The sequence below is a fragment of the Alosa sapidissima genome, chromosome 1, assembly GCF_018492685.1.
Source record: "Alosa sapidissima isolate fAloSap1 chromosome 1, fAloSap1.pri, whole genome shotgun sequence".
In the NCBI taxonomy this organism is placed as follows: domain Eukaryota; kingdom Metazoa; phylum Chordata; class Actinopteri; order Clupeiformes; family Clupeidae; genus Alosa; species Alosa sapidissima.
In genome coordinates this window covers 34751030-34764862 of record NC_055957.1, presented here as the reverse complement: position 1 = coordinate 34764862, position 13833 = coordinate 34751030, and positions in this window count along the sequence as shown.

Below are 13833 nucleotides of genomic sequence, written 5' to 3'. Positions count from 1 at the left end.
GATTCCACCCATCGGAGCGACGCGAGGAGCGGATGAAGTAAAGATGAAGTCAGGCTCAGATGGCACAGGGCTCTTATGATCCCGAAGGCTTGCATTACTACACTGCTGCGTTATAGTCATTACCTTCATCATAGCCATCATCAGCATCATTGTCATCATCTTCAGTTGCAGCATCATTGTTGTCAGCTCGTTTAAATTACAGTGTTAGCACAAAACACTAACTTGTAAACAGCCCATGGATGACTAACATAGCAGTGACTCATTAACACATTTCCAGCCCTGATAGAGGTGTCATTATGCCAGCTGGGGCATTTTACATCAAATTATCAAATATGAATGTCAATATTTAGCATGCACTGCCAACACGAAGTGATGTCTATGGTGAAGGTGTGATGATTAATTGGGACATGGAAAACATACCCCCCCAACACACACACACACATGCTGCCTTTACGATGATAAATGAGGACTGGATCACTGAATTATCCACTCTAGGAGCCAATTGATCCATAGTCAGATTTTTGAAACAGGAACACCATTTTCCACCATCAATCATGTGATCAATCAGAATAATTACTGCACTGACTGAGCATAATTCAACCTTCTCTAATGCAGGTAGCCTAATGTAATCATGCCTCCTCTGTTACAAACATATTTTTGCCTTCAGATCTCTCCCTCACTCTACCACTCTCTCTTTGTCTTGCTCTGAGCCTTTCCCTCGGTCATTTTGAAAGACATTCACATTCTTTCACTGAAATCCAGGCCTAAATTATTCCTCAATAAGTCAGTTGACTAATTTACTGTGATAATTACCTCATGCATTTACAATTAAAATGATTTTATGAGCTCCAGCACTTTATGCCTCATTATGGAATACTCTCATTTAGAGAGCCTCTTCTGATGAGGCCTGAAGCACGTCTTAATGCGTGTGTGTGTGTGTGCTTATGTGATTTCTTTCTATATGCATTTGTAGTACTGCCCAGGTTTGTGCATGTTTGAAAGAGAGACAGACAGTACGAGAGAGAGAGAGAAAAAAGGCCTATTTTTTTATTTGGCATGTAGACTTGGCAATTCGATGAATATGGGACTGACTGAAGACTGTTGTCTTTTGTACTGTTAGTAAAACGCAGACAGGCACACTGGACACCCTGATTTCACCACACTGGCATCCCAACTCTGAGGTCATTAGCATATGACCTTTGTGGAAGTGCCCTGGCGTCACCTGACACCAGCGCCTGTATCGCCGTGGTGACAGGATGACTGGCAGCAGGCCGGCTTGTTGAGAGGTTATTGATCTGATCTGGCCAGGCCTCTGCATCTCAGTGCTTCTGGAGGTTTGAAGGTTTATGTGTCTCAGCCGGAGCGTTTTTATGGCTGGGTCTCCAGTGAAGGTAGGTTGTATGTGGTGTTAGCCATTTTGGCATGTTAATTGATTGTGGGGGTCACCAGCCAGCAATTACCTTAAATTAACTTCATTAAAAAGTCTTGAGGCAAAAAAAAAGAAAGAGAGAAAGAAAGATACAGATAAACAGACAGAAAGAGAGGGATGGAGGGAGAGAAAGAGTTTATGGGTGCATGTGCACCCATGTCTGACATATGAAAATAAGACAATTTCTTTTTCAGTTGAAGTATTATTCTCGCAGCTATTTTTCACCCAGTAACAATACAGTATTCACTTTTTAAAACATCAAGCAGTTCATGTTATCACACACACACACACACATACACACACACTGTGGGTGATTGACAGAGCCTAGTGCGTTGCCTGTCAGTTTTGAGTGGCTTATGTCTCTGTGGTTCTTTGCAGGGATGCCTATTTATTAGAGCTACTTGTTCACCACTACAGACCTGATGACACATCATTAAGGATGTTGCCAACTCTGGAAAGTTTCTTGAATTTCCCCATGGGGATCAAAAAAGTATCTATCTATCTATCTATCTATCTACCTCTCTCTAATTATAGATAGATAGATCTAGAAATAAAATAGATCCCCAATCTATTTTATTTCTGTTTCAGATTGTTTGAAGAGGAAAAGAGGCAAAAAAAACTGTTAAATGTATGCATTCTATCACCACCTTTCACATCTAAACCCGCAGAGAAACGCCACCATCACCCTGGAATGTCAGAGTGAGTTTTATAAACAGCTTGGGGATTTCCTGGTAGTTAACAGAGTGCTGCTTTTAAAACAAAATGCATTCTCATTTATTTGATGTGAAAATATTCAATGTTTTAATTCACATTATTCACATTTTTCATCATAAAAAATGACTCCTTGCGTACCGGTATAACCAGATATTTGAAATGCAGTATATCATACATGGATGCTGCTATGCACTTGAATGTAATGAAAAATGTATGTATATTTATTTATGTATGACAAATCTGTATTTAAGTGGCTAACATTCATACTAGCCTACTTGTTTGATGGGCTTGGGTGCATGGGCCCCAGAAAGATTATACATACTAGGGAATAAGGTTGATAACCTTAAAGATAAACAGAAAATAATGCATTACTTTACACAATAAACAATGCATGGTAAAGCAACAAAGCAATGAATAAAGTATAAAGTAGTTTGAATAAAGTAACTGTTTACACATCTTAATTTCAGTTTAATCTACTATAGCACTTCATGCAAATACTTCCACTACCACATTATCTGCACTAAAGAAATATGTTTTGTTTTCATTCATGTCGATAAAATGTTTTTCTCATAATCAAAGTGTAATTTGTCATGTAACAGAATAGGTAGGAGAGTACTAATAGTACAATTTTAAATCACACTAATATTATACTTAAATTGCATGCCTTTATAATGCTTAAAGTATCTTAAGACTATACTTTTATTAACATAACTGCAAACTTTCAAGGCACTTATTGTAGTCAGGAAGTACATTTGAAGTTAATTTAAAATATTACAGAAGCATGCCAAATGAATAGAAATGAGGATGATAAGAGTGTATTCAAAATACACTACTACACTATTATTAGTTATACTGTAATGCCTTTTAAGTACATTTCCAATACACTTGGGATGTTACAAAATTGTATTGCGACTGTTCCGAATGCTCATAAAATCTCTTTTTGTATAATGTACTTAAGAACACTTAAAGTTTGAAAAAAGTTCAATTTTAGCACACTAATTACACTCAAAGTATAGTCAAGTTGGTATTAAGTTGAACTTAATACATAATTCAATACACTTAATTACACTTGGATTTGACGAAAAAAGTACAAACTGTACTTAGTACACTTTTAATAGTTTTTTTTTACCTGGGGAAGTAAAACAATGATGCGTCTGACATCCCTATGCAGAATTGTAGCAGGTATTTTGGTTGAGAGTTTCTTTGATTTCTCTTGAGCAGGCTTCACAGTTGAGACTGGGTAGCTGGGAAAAGATCTGACATGCACATCTCTGACGATGCCCTTCTTGTCAACGTTGACACTGATTATTACCAGGTCTATACTGACCCCTCCAGGCATTTTGGTCTGCCAGCCAGACAACATCTCCAACAGCCACATTCCGATGCGTTGTGTGCCACTTACTCCTCACAAATAGATTGGGCCCAGCTAATTGACTCCACTTCCTCCAGAACCGGTCAACTTCTGTTTGGATAGCTCTCAATCTTTTGTACGGGTAGCTTTCAAAATCAAAGCAGCCAAGATCACCTCTGGGTCCGGTCCGTCCAAGCAGAAGGGAATTTGGGCTGTTGTATTCTACGCAGTCCTCCCGGCTTTGAGTCCTGGCATCTATGGGCCTCTCATTGGCAAGGTTAGCAGCCATGTAGAGGAATGTTTGAAACTCACTCCATGTGAAGAGTCCTTCTCCTCCCAGGTTGTGCAAGGCCTTCTTCACAGTGCGAACAGACGCTTCTGCAGCGCCATTCCTGTGAGGGGAGTCTGCTGGGTGGATTTTCCAGCTCCATTCTGTTCCATGCTTGGAAGCCTCATTTTCAAGCTCAGATTTACTCAGTTGATTCAGGAAGAGGTAGAGCTCTTTGAGGGCAGGTCTGGCACCCACAAAGTTCTTTCCAGGATCTGACCACAGCTTCTTTGGATGCCCTCTCACTGCTGTGAATCTTTGGTAGGCCAGTAGGAAGCCTTCAGTTGACTGGTCACTGACAATAGCTGTGTGTATAGCCAGAGACTTTCTAATGTGGAGACACAGCACTCAAAAAATACTCCATAGAAATGCATGGGGCTAGTTTGTCACGCCAATATGGCCGTTGTCTACACATATCCCACCCCTTCCTCGGCAAAACGTCGACATGTGAATACATTGAGCCAGTCATGTGGTGTGATGTGAATACATTGAGCCAATCATATGGTGTGTTGTGAAGACATCATGCCAATCATGTGTTGTGATCTCGTCGCTGGAGCAAGATTGGTGTCGCGAAGCCTTGCGCACGCGCATTTCTGCCGAAATGGATGCCCGACGAGTGCCCAAAAAGCGTTGTCAAATGGCCGCCGAGTGGAGGGACTTGCCTAAAAGGACTTTGGTATAGCTCTGGAGGCCATGTAGCAGAAGACAATTCCCCACACCTTGAGCTTGACTTTCTTTCTCACCTCGTCCTTGACTTCATAAGGTCCAAATAAGTCCACCGTTGTGTACTCAAATGGTCTGGCTGGTGTTATTCGCTCGGATGGAAGGTCACTCATGATCTGCTGGCACTTTTTTGCCCTGGCCTTTCTGCACACCACACAGTTGTCAACTCTCTTCTTAGCCAGCTTCCGGCCTTTTATCACTCAGGCTTTTTTCCTCATCCGGAGGAGTGTACCTGCTATTTCTTCGTGGTTTGCACTGTGGGCCTCTTGAGCTAGGAGAGTGGATATCCATGCCTCATATGGTAGAATTGGTACAGCAGTCTTATCCTCATCAAAGATCTGGAACCTTCCTCCGCAAACTAAGAGCCCAGTCTCTTCATCTCTGTAAACAGCGAGTCTGTTGAGAGTGGTGTTTTGAAAGGTTATACCTTCTTGAGCTGCAAGGAACAGGTCTCTTAGTGCATCTTCACACTCTCCAACAGTGAGTACAGCTTGTTCTCTGGACCTCCAGTTTGTTGAAAGAATTTCCTCCCACTTTGGTTTATCTGAGGCTGAATTCTTGGTCAATACCTTTTTCCATCTCATTGCAGCTCTCCAAACCCAGGCAATGACTCGGATCAGCCTGGTCAGGCTGCTGAATTTCCTGATGTCAATCAGTTTTGATACCGCAGAGCTGGCTGGTGGTCTTCGGATCCGAGTTTTAGGTTCATCTGGGTTATTTTGTCCATTTTGCTGTGCATCACTCGGACTTTCCTTCTTCTGAACTCTCACTTCAGAAAGTACATCCTTGTTTCTCTTGCCTTGCGCTCTGGTCAGTGCTGCCGAGAAGGATTTCCTTTGAAGTTTGTCTATGCCTTCCTTAGCATATGCGGCGACTTCTTTGGCTGACTTATGTGGCCACTCTTCCATGGAATCTTCCTGGAGGTCTTCCGGGGCTGCCCCTCTTGTTATGACGTCAGCAATGTTCAGGCCTCCAGGGATCCACCACCAGTCTTCGACAGATGTGGATTTCTGGATCTCTCCGACTCTGTTCGCGAAGAAAGTTTGATATCCATAGCTGTCTCTCCCAACACAGTTTGACTGTCCAGCAGATGAAGCCATCGTTCAATTTCCATTCGACTGTGCTTTTCGACATACCTTCTGAGTCGTGCTGCATAGACAGCACCGCAGATTTCAGCTTTCACTGGTTCTCCCTTTTGGCCTAATGGTGTGAGCTTTGCTTTGGACTCAACCAATCTGATTTGGATGCATTGCCTGGTCTTCCATCTGAAGTATAATACGGCTCCATAACTCTTGTCACTTCCATCAGAGAACGTTATTCCCCAAGGTTTTCCAATCCAGTTGACTGGTGTGAGGCTTCTGTGGGAGGTGATTTGGCCAAGATGTGTGTATTCTCTCAACTTTTCAGACAGAGGCTTGTCCCCGGTGTCTCGGGTCAGAGATTTGCCTCCAGCTTCCTGAAATGCCTTTCTGACTAGAATGGCGCCCTTTTGCTTGGCAGGTGTGACGAGGCCTATTGGGTCATACAGGCTAGCTACTTGGCTTAGCAGTTCTCTTCTCGTTAATTGATTTGGAGTTTTCCCTCTCACCTCTTCATCAAGGAGATTTTGGCCAACTCTCATTTTCTTTTTCCTCTTTGAGAAATTGATTAAAGTCATGAGGTACAGTTTATCCTCTTCAACACGGTATCCAACTCCAAGGGCTTTGTTGTCTCTTTCCCTCATTTGGTTTGGGAGAATGAGTACTGTGCTTGACTCCGCTCCTTGTTCTCCTGGTACGATCTCCTGCCTCCCACTTCGGCCTGACCGGACCCAGGGCTTGAGGAAGAACCCGCCTGCCTTCAGGATCTCTTCAACTCCATTGATGTTCTGGTCCAGCTTTTTGCAATCATTATGGGAAGTCAGGATGTCATCAACATAGGCATCCTCTTCAAGGATCCTACGTTCCTCCTCCAGTTCAGCGAACATGGGCAGTTTTGCAGTGTCTCTCATGGCCAGTTGTGCAATGCACCCTGCTGGTCGATCGCCAATGTTGACTCTGGTGATGGAATACTCTTCAATCTCTCCCTCCTCAGTGTCTCTCCAGAGAAATCTGTGGAGGTGCATCTCCAGGTCTTCTAGCCACACAGAATTGTACATCTTCTTGATGTCGACAAGGGCAGCATGGACGCCTCTCCTGAACCTGAGTAGTACTGTTCGGATGGGATTGAGGACATTGGGCCCTTTCAGGAGAAGGTCATTCATGCTAACCCCTTTAAACTTCTGGCTGCTGTTCCATACCAGTCGCACAGGTGTTGTGAGAGAGTGCGGGTTTGGCGCCACCAAGTGGCTGACATACCATACTGGTCCTTTCCAGCTGGCAATGATCTCTTTGGTGAGTTTCTTTGCTGCTCTTCTCTCCACCATCTAATGGAGTTGAGCTGTGTATGCCATTATCCACTCTGGCTTTTTTTTTAGTTGTCTTTCTGTTCTCAAGAAGGTGGCTTCCACCCCACTCCTATTGTTGGGAAGGGAACTTGGATCTTGAATCCAGGGGTATTTTGTGACCCAGTGTGGTTCATCACTATGAGCATCTGCTTTGATGTAGGTGAGGCCTTTCCTTATGATTTCCAGCTCTCTTTCCTCATTCAGAGTAATTTCCTTCCCTCCTGGTTGACAGTTGCCACACCGGCATCCTCCACACTTTGGTTCGCAAGCTGCTCCAATGCTGTCCCATTTCCACCAGTCCAAGAACTCTCTGTGAGCAACTGTGCCTTTGGTAAAAAATATTTTTTTTATTTTGTTAAATATAAGTAAGTATATATACTCTTTTGATCTTGTGAGGGAAATTTGATCTCTGCATTTATCCCAATCCGTGAATTAGTGAAACACACTCAGCACACAGTGAGGTGAAGCACACACTAATCCCGGGCGCAGTGAGCTGCCTGCTACAACTGTGGCGCTCGGGGAGCAGTGAGGGGTTAGGTGTCTTGCTCAAGGGCACTTCAGCCGTGCCAACTGGTCGGAGTTCGAACCGGCAACCTTCCGGTTACAAGCCCGAAGCACTAACCAGTAGGCCACGGCTGCCCCATTGTTGTCATATGAGATGGGAAAAGAATTAGTGACGGGTTTATGCGTGTCAGATGAAATAGGAGACTCAGAGCTATCATTTGATACCACGTACATCCTTCTGGGTTATAAAACAGACGAAATGACAGCAAAATAATAACTTCATATAGCTGGACTTACCCCACATTTATCTGTTCTTGTGGCAAAGCATGTTTATAATCCAATCCTATTGTGTGTTTCTCTATGGCAAAGCATGTTCATATTCCGGTTTTGAGATCCTAGCAAATTCCTGCATGACATCCAATTCAAGGCTCACATTGCATCCCAATTTGTTCAACAAATAAACACCTTTTTTGCCTATACTTTGTTCATGGCAATGCAGTAAAAAGTTGAGAATTATTATGACTGCAAACACATAGGCACGCAGGCTAACACGCAACTTTGGGTCAAGTCAGGTCAGATCAGTTCGTGGCACGGATATGGAGCGCAGAAAAGTCATTTTTCATCACTAAATAAAAAATGGCATTTATTTGCGTAAATCACACAGCACATATTTCTGTAAATTGCTCAGCCCCAGAGTATACTCCAACACGACAAAAAATAATTCCGTGGAAATGCATGGATTCCAGTTGCTTATAGTAGCAGCAACTGGAATCTATGCATTTCCACGGAATTACATTTGGAATCTGATCCAAAGCATGCATTTTGTGTCCATATGGGCTATAAGATACACTTTTGTGAGCCTAAAATGCACGATAATAGCCAGCTCAGGACGAAATTTAGTTCAGGTCGGATTAAATTACGCCTGGCCCTGAGTGCCTGTAGTCTTTTCTGACAGTCAGTGTAAAAAAGGAGCAACTAGACTTTTTGACGATCGCTATCGCATAATTTGGGACTTGTCTACTATGTAAGGGATAATGTCCGAGGTCGAGGTGTCCCTTTATTCACAATTAATGGACGAGGCGGAGGCAAAGTACTCCCGACGTGCAGCACCTGAGTTTGTAGTAGGGTTGCCACCTGTCCAGGATTTTCCTGATTGTCCAGGAAAATAAAAATAAAAATCCTGGACACTGAATGTCCCGGATTTTTGTTCATGATGCGCAAAATGTGTATTTCAGTTTAATTGAAGCGTGCCTACGTCCATAAACGTACAGTATGCACAGCCTTATTGGCTCTACAAAAATGAAGTAGCATAACATGGGTGGTGGTGGTGGGGGCACGCACCATGGAGGTTCATTAGAAATGGTAAGGTGGAGACGGAGAGTGTGTGGGACAAGGAGAGACAGAGAAAGGAAAGTTTATTCCACATAAGCAACAAAGCAGAACCTAATTATGTATTCCCCCTTTTTTCTCAATACTGCCCCCAGGTGTCTGCTATTAAATAAAGCAATTGACTAAACAAATAACTAGAAATTGTCATTCTTTCTAATTTTAGCTATACAATTGTCGCTTAGAATGACGGTTTTTATCTTGGGTTAGATGTGCGAAAGGCGCCGTTGCTTACAAACAAAAAGGTCGATTGGATGGTCAAAATGTCCAGGATTTTTGTCAGACACAGGTGGCAACCCTAGTTTGTAGGCTAACTAGTAAACAGCATATCACTAACGTGCATCAATCGGGAATTAGCTAAATGGAGGAAGTGGGTGCTTATTGATCTGGATCAAAGAGACAATAGCTTACAAAGTGGTGTTTTTACAACTTCAGTGTAGAGGATTGTGATTCATTGCAACTTCAGCAATGTAAGGTACCTTCCCTACCTTCGAAAAATAGCTCTGTACCGCTGAAGTCCAGTCTACAGTCTGCCTCAATGGGAATCCTAAACTTTCTCTGTGTTCAGTCTTCGATCCTGATTGGCTGCATTCGTGCTAACTAACAAATCAGACAGTGTAGTGTGCGGGACAATGGTCTCGACCACAGAGTAGCAAATGCAGAGGGTGATAATTGGTCGGCCCCTACTACCGACTCTATACACGATGTGATTGGCCTTATCGAAGCTTAATTTTTCCAGCTCGCAAGCCAACAGACAGTTGCTAGACTACCCGGGCTGCAAATTAAATTTGCTACAGCTAGGGTGTGTCTAGATTTCTAGGCTAGTTAAGTGTCTGAGTACTGTTTTTCGTTGCAGCATTGCTGTCATGTTAGTAGCGAGAATGGATTGGCTGCTACAATGCTATTCTATTATAAGGCAGCTGAGGCTAACATCAAAAAAGGGACTTTTTTGGGGTTGTTTTTCCCCCTATGGACAACACTTAAAAACATCCAACATCAAATCCCTGGTTGAAAAATGCCGGAATTCTCCTCTAAGTCACATCACACTTTCTGGCATTGTGTTAATTGTGTTTAGGGCCTTTTTACCATCTCCCTTCATTTGTCCAGATGATTACTGCTTGAACTGCCAGTGTGTGTGTGTGTGTATGTGTGTGTGTGGGTTAGGGTGTCTGACACCCCCTTATCAATCTGTCAAAGAGATAATTGTGTGAGTTCCCTTATCAACAGTTTCACCCCTAGCATGTTTCAGACATGGCCGGCTGATGACTAAATGTGATGTGTGTGTGCGTGCACCTAATAGTGTTTGACTGACCAGCCTTACACACCTGAGAGTATGGTGTTATGTATGTCTCTGCGTGTGTGTGTGTGTGTGTGTGCATGTGTGTGTGTGTGTGACTGGGCTTGGCTGGCGAGTAGAGGGGTAAATAGCCAGACAATTGCCTTCAGGACATGCCTCTGGCCAGTGATAATCAAAGTTCCTTATCTAGGCGGTGGCCAACTCACTCCCAGCGCTCCTCCCGAGTGTTGGCACGACTCACACACCATTTCTCAAGGAGAACCTTGGAGAAGGTTTATCTGACGTTAATGTCTCTTCATAGGAGAACGAGTTGTGGGAATGCAGAGGACACAATTTCTATTAGATGCAGAGAGAAACGACCTAAATTCAGACCTGTGTGAGGGGAAAAATATAACACTCTTCAAAAGGAAATTATGATTGTGTTATTGCCTTGGCATACCAGAAACCTGGCGACACAGGGTTGAACACAGACCTCTCAACTCTGAGTTTCAGTTTCGTGAGCAGTCTCGGCCTTCGGTGAATGCATAGCGGAGGTGGTAAACGAGGTGGAGTTGGAAGAGAACCAACTGGAGGTGGAAGAGAACAGGATAATCAGGTAATAACTTCATTCATTACAATCTCTCATTAGTTACTATAGTTTTCCTACTCGTTGTTTAAGAACAATATAATTTAAGTGTTCAAGAGTGAAAGATTAGCCTAAGAATTACCACACAATGATCACTATTAACTTAATCCCAGTGCGAAACGCGTTGTTCATTCAAAAATAAATATTAAGTTAATAGTGATCAGTGTGCGGTGATTCTTAATCTTTCACTCTTGGATTATACTTACCTGCCTCACCTGCACCTGTTCAACTGAAGGTTTGTGCACAGGGACACCTATTGACTTTGATAATTTAAGTGTTTGTTTGAATAGCTTATTGCATAGCCTATTGTTATAGGTCACTTTTAAAATCATGTCATATTATATAATTATATCCTGGCCATGGATGCATTAATCATTGCATCTGTATTCAAAAATGTCAGGTAAAAAGCAATTAAGCATCCTCTCATTCACCCTGAGAGGAAAGCCCCCTAAAAGGTCCAGGTTAGTGGATGCTCAGAGGTGGTGAAAAGGCCCATTATTGAATTGTTAGTGCCATGTGTCAAATCTTTTCTTTTGCAAATCTGAGCAATTATAAATTATACTTATGCCCCATTTTGACTTAGGAGGGCATTGTTCCTACATACTTTAGCCAATAATCAAATGCCTGCTCTCTTTTGGAAAGCTGAGGCACTGTTGGAAAACAATTAGAATAACTGTGTGATGTACTGACACAAAGTTGCAAAGGCTATTATTCTTTTCTTTTTCTACCGGATAACAAGCACCTTTGAACTGACCACATTTCAGCCCTCTAGGTCTTGACTTGATATGACATGACTTGAGTCCTAGCATTAGGTCTTGTCATGCTGTGTGCAAAAGTAGATCAATATAGAATGACAACATGAGTACTTTAGACCATTATTTGCCAAGGTATACTCATGTATTTTGTAAAATGCCCTATGAAAACTCCCCATAGGACTTTGGGTTATCCAAAATGCATACTGGCAATCAAATGCTTACTGCATATGAACCCCTTATAAGCATAATCTTAATTGGCCTCAAATTAAAGGTAATACTCTGAAGTTTCATGCTTGCATTTGGATTGTAGGCTACTTCATGTTCTGATATGACTACACTAAATGTGGAATAATTACAAAAAATACAAATCTATACAATTTCTATTTCAATTCAATTTGTGTGTATAAGATGGGCTATATTTCTGCACAACTAATATTGGATAAACTGGTAACGACCTGGGGCTGGTGTATGCTAGCTGGTGATGCTAGTTGCGCGTGTAAATCCTCACACCCCTAACCTTAAGAACGGCTCTAACCGCTGAGTTGGAAGCTTGGGCTTTTAGCTCAGTGGTTAGAGCGCTCGACTCCCATGTGTGTTGAGGTGGCGGGTTCAGGGCCGTGAGCGGCTGACGAAACGACCTCTGTTACACTGGAACATCTGAAGGCATATTAAAGGAAAATTCCGGTTTTTAGCACTTTAAGGCCCTTTTCTGGTTTGTTTTGGATGAACTAGAGTGGTGGACACCGACATTTTGACGATTGGTCCTGTCTCGACTTTTCTGACTCGTTGTGAATCGCCTTTGACTTCTCAGGGTCAGAGAATTTTCCTTTCATAACAGCAACAAAAAGTTGTAGTATTATTAATGAAACACCCCCATTCTCGCAACCAACCTCACTCTCACTCTTGCCTGTCCTCAAAACTTGAGAGCCCTGGTTGAACAGTTTCAGCAAAAAAAGGAATCCACCTCTAGTAGTGGTAAAGATGTGATTCACCAAGCCTTTTCATATTCCACTCCAGTTCTGAACAGTGAGGCATTTATAGGCTGTCTGCACTGAAACTCAAGAAAATTTATAAATGTACTGTATGCCCTGTGTTATAGCATACATGTGTTGATATTTTGTTTGTCACTATTTTTACTTTTGTTGACAGATGGAGACTTTCTGAAGAGATAAGCAAATCACTGTAACAATTAGCAATCAGCAAAAGCAATAAAGCTGAACATATTGAAATCTGCAGGGGTTTTTTTCCACAAAGCTCTGCTGTGTTACAATGAAAACTTTCATGCATACCACAGATTGACACATGAGAAGGTACACGAGTGAGAGTTTGATGGAAAAGAGAAGATCAACGATAGCCATTTCAAATTGAGGGACATTTTTCTTTTCTGGAACAAAGACAAACATTATAGGCTTGGTGGTCTGTCTGTTGTTTCGAGGATTACGCTAAAGCCATGTGACGGGCTACCTGGCCATCAGGCCAGAGCTATTTATAAAATGCAAGCAGCCGGCTTTGGTCTGCCCTGTCAGAGGCCCTCTTGGGACACCTCTGAAGAGATGGAGAATGAAAGGATTTGGGGAGTTATCTATGATGTGTTGTTGGACTTCTTTTCTTTGGAATAGGGGAATGAGAAAGATACATGAAGGATGGGGAATTAGTTCTGGATTTTCTTGTTTCTTGTTTGACCAGACAGTAGGGGACAATAGGTGGATACAACAGTCCTTTAAAGATATTTTTGTGTATGTCGGAGGTTGGATACGTACAATTTAGTCACACTATTTAATTATTTTGTAAGGGCTCAGATATTTGCAGTTTGAGCGCTATCTGTCAGTGACATTGAAACAACTGTCTGAATCTTATGAATGTCATGATGCCAGTGATCTGAGTTCTAAATTCTAAACTTCACACATGGCACTTGTATTGTGTGTTTCAACTGATTTCATATTGTTGGTTAGAACAATGCATTAGCTTGTAGTAAATTGTAGCATACAATGTGAAATAATAGAGAGGAAGGGACAATATCCATTTCTTTATCTCAGAATTTAAAAGAGTTATTTGGAAGCATCTCATGACTCCTACTCTCCACCTTGTTGGACATGATGTAATGGACATGGTATGAATATTTCTCAAACTTCTATGACCCTGTTAAAGTTGTGGCCAAGCAATTACACTCAAAGACTGAAAATGAGATGGAGTCTTTCCTCTCCTGGCTACGAGTGCGGAGATGATGAACTTTTTTTTCCTTTCAGTTATTGTATAGGCCTAATTCTGTTTATCCTTTCCAGCATTCATATGATAA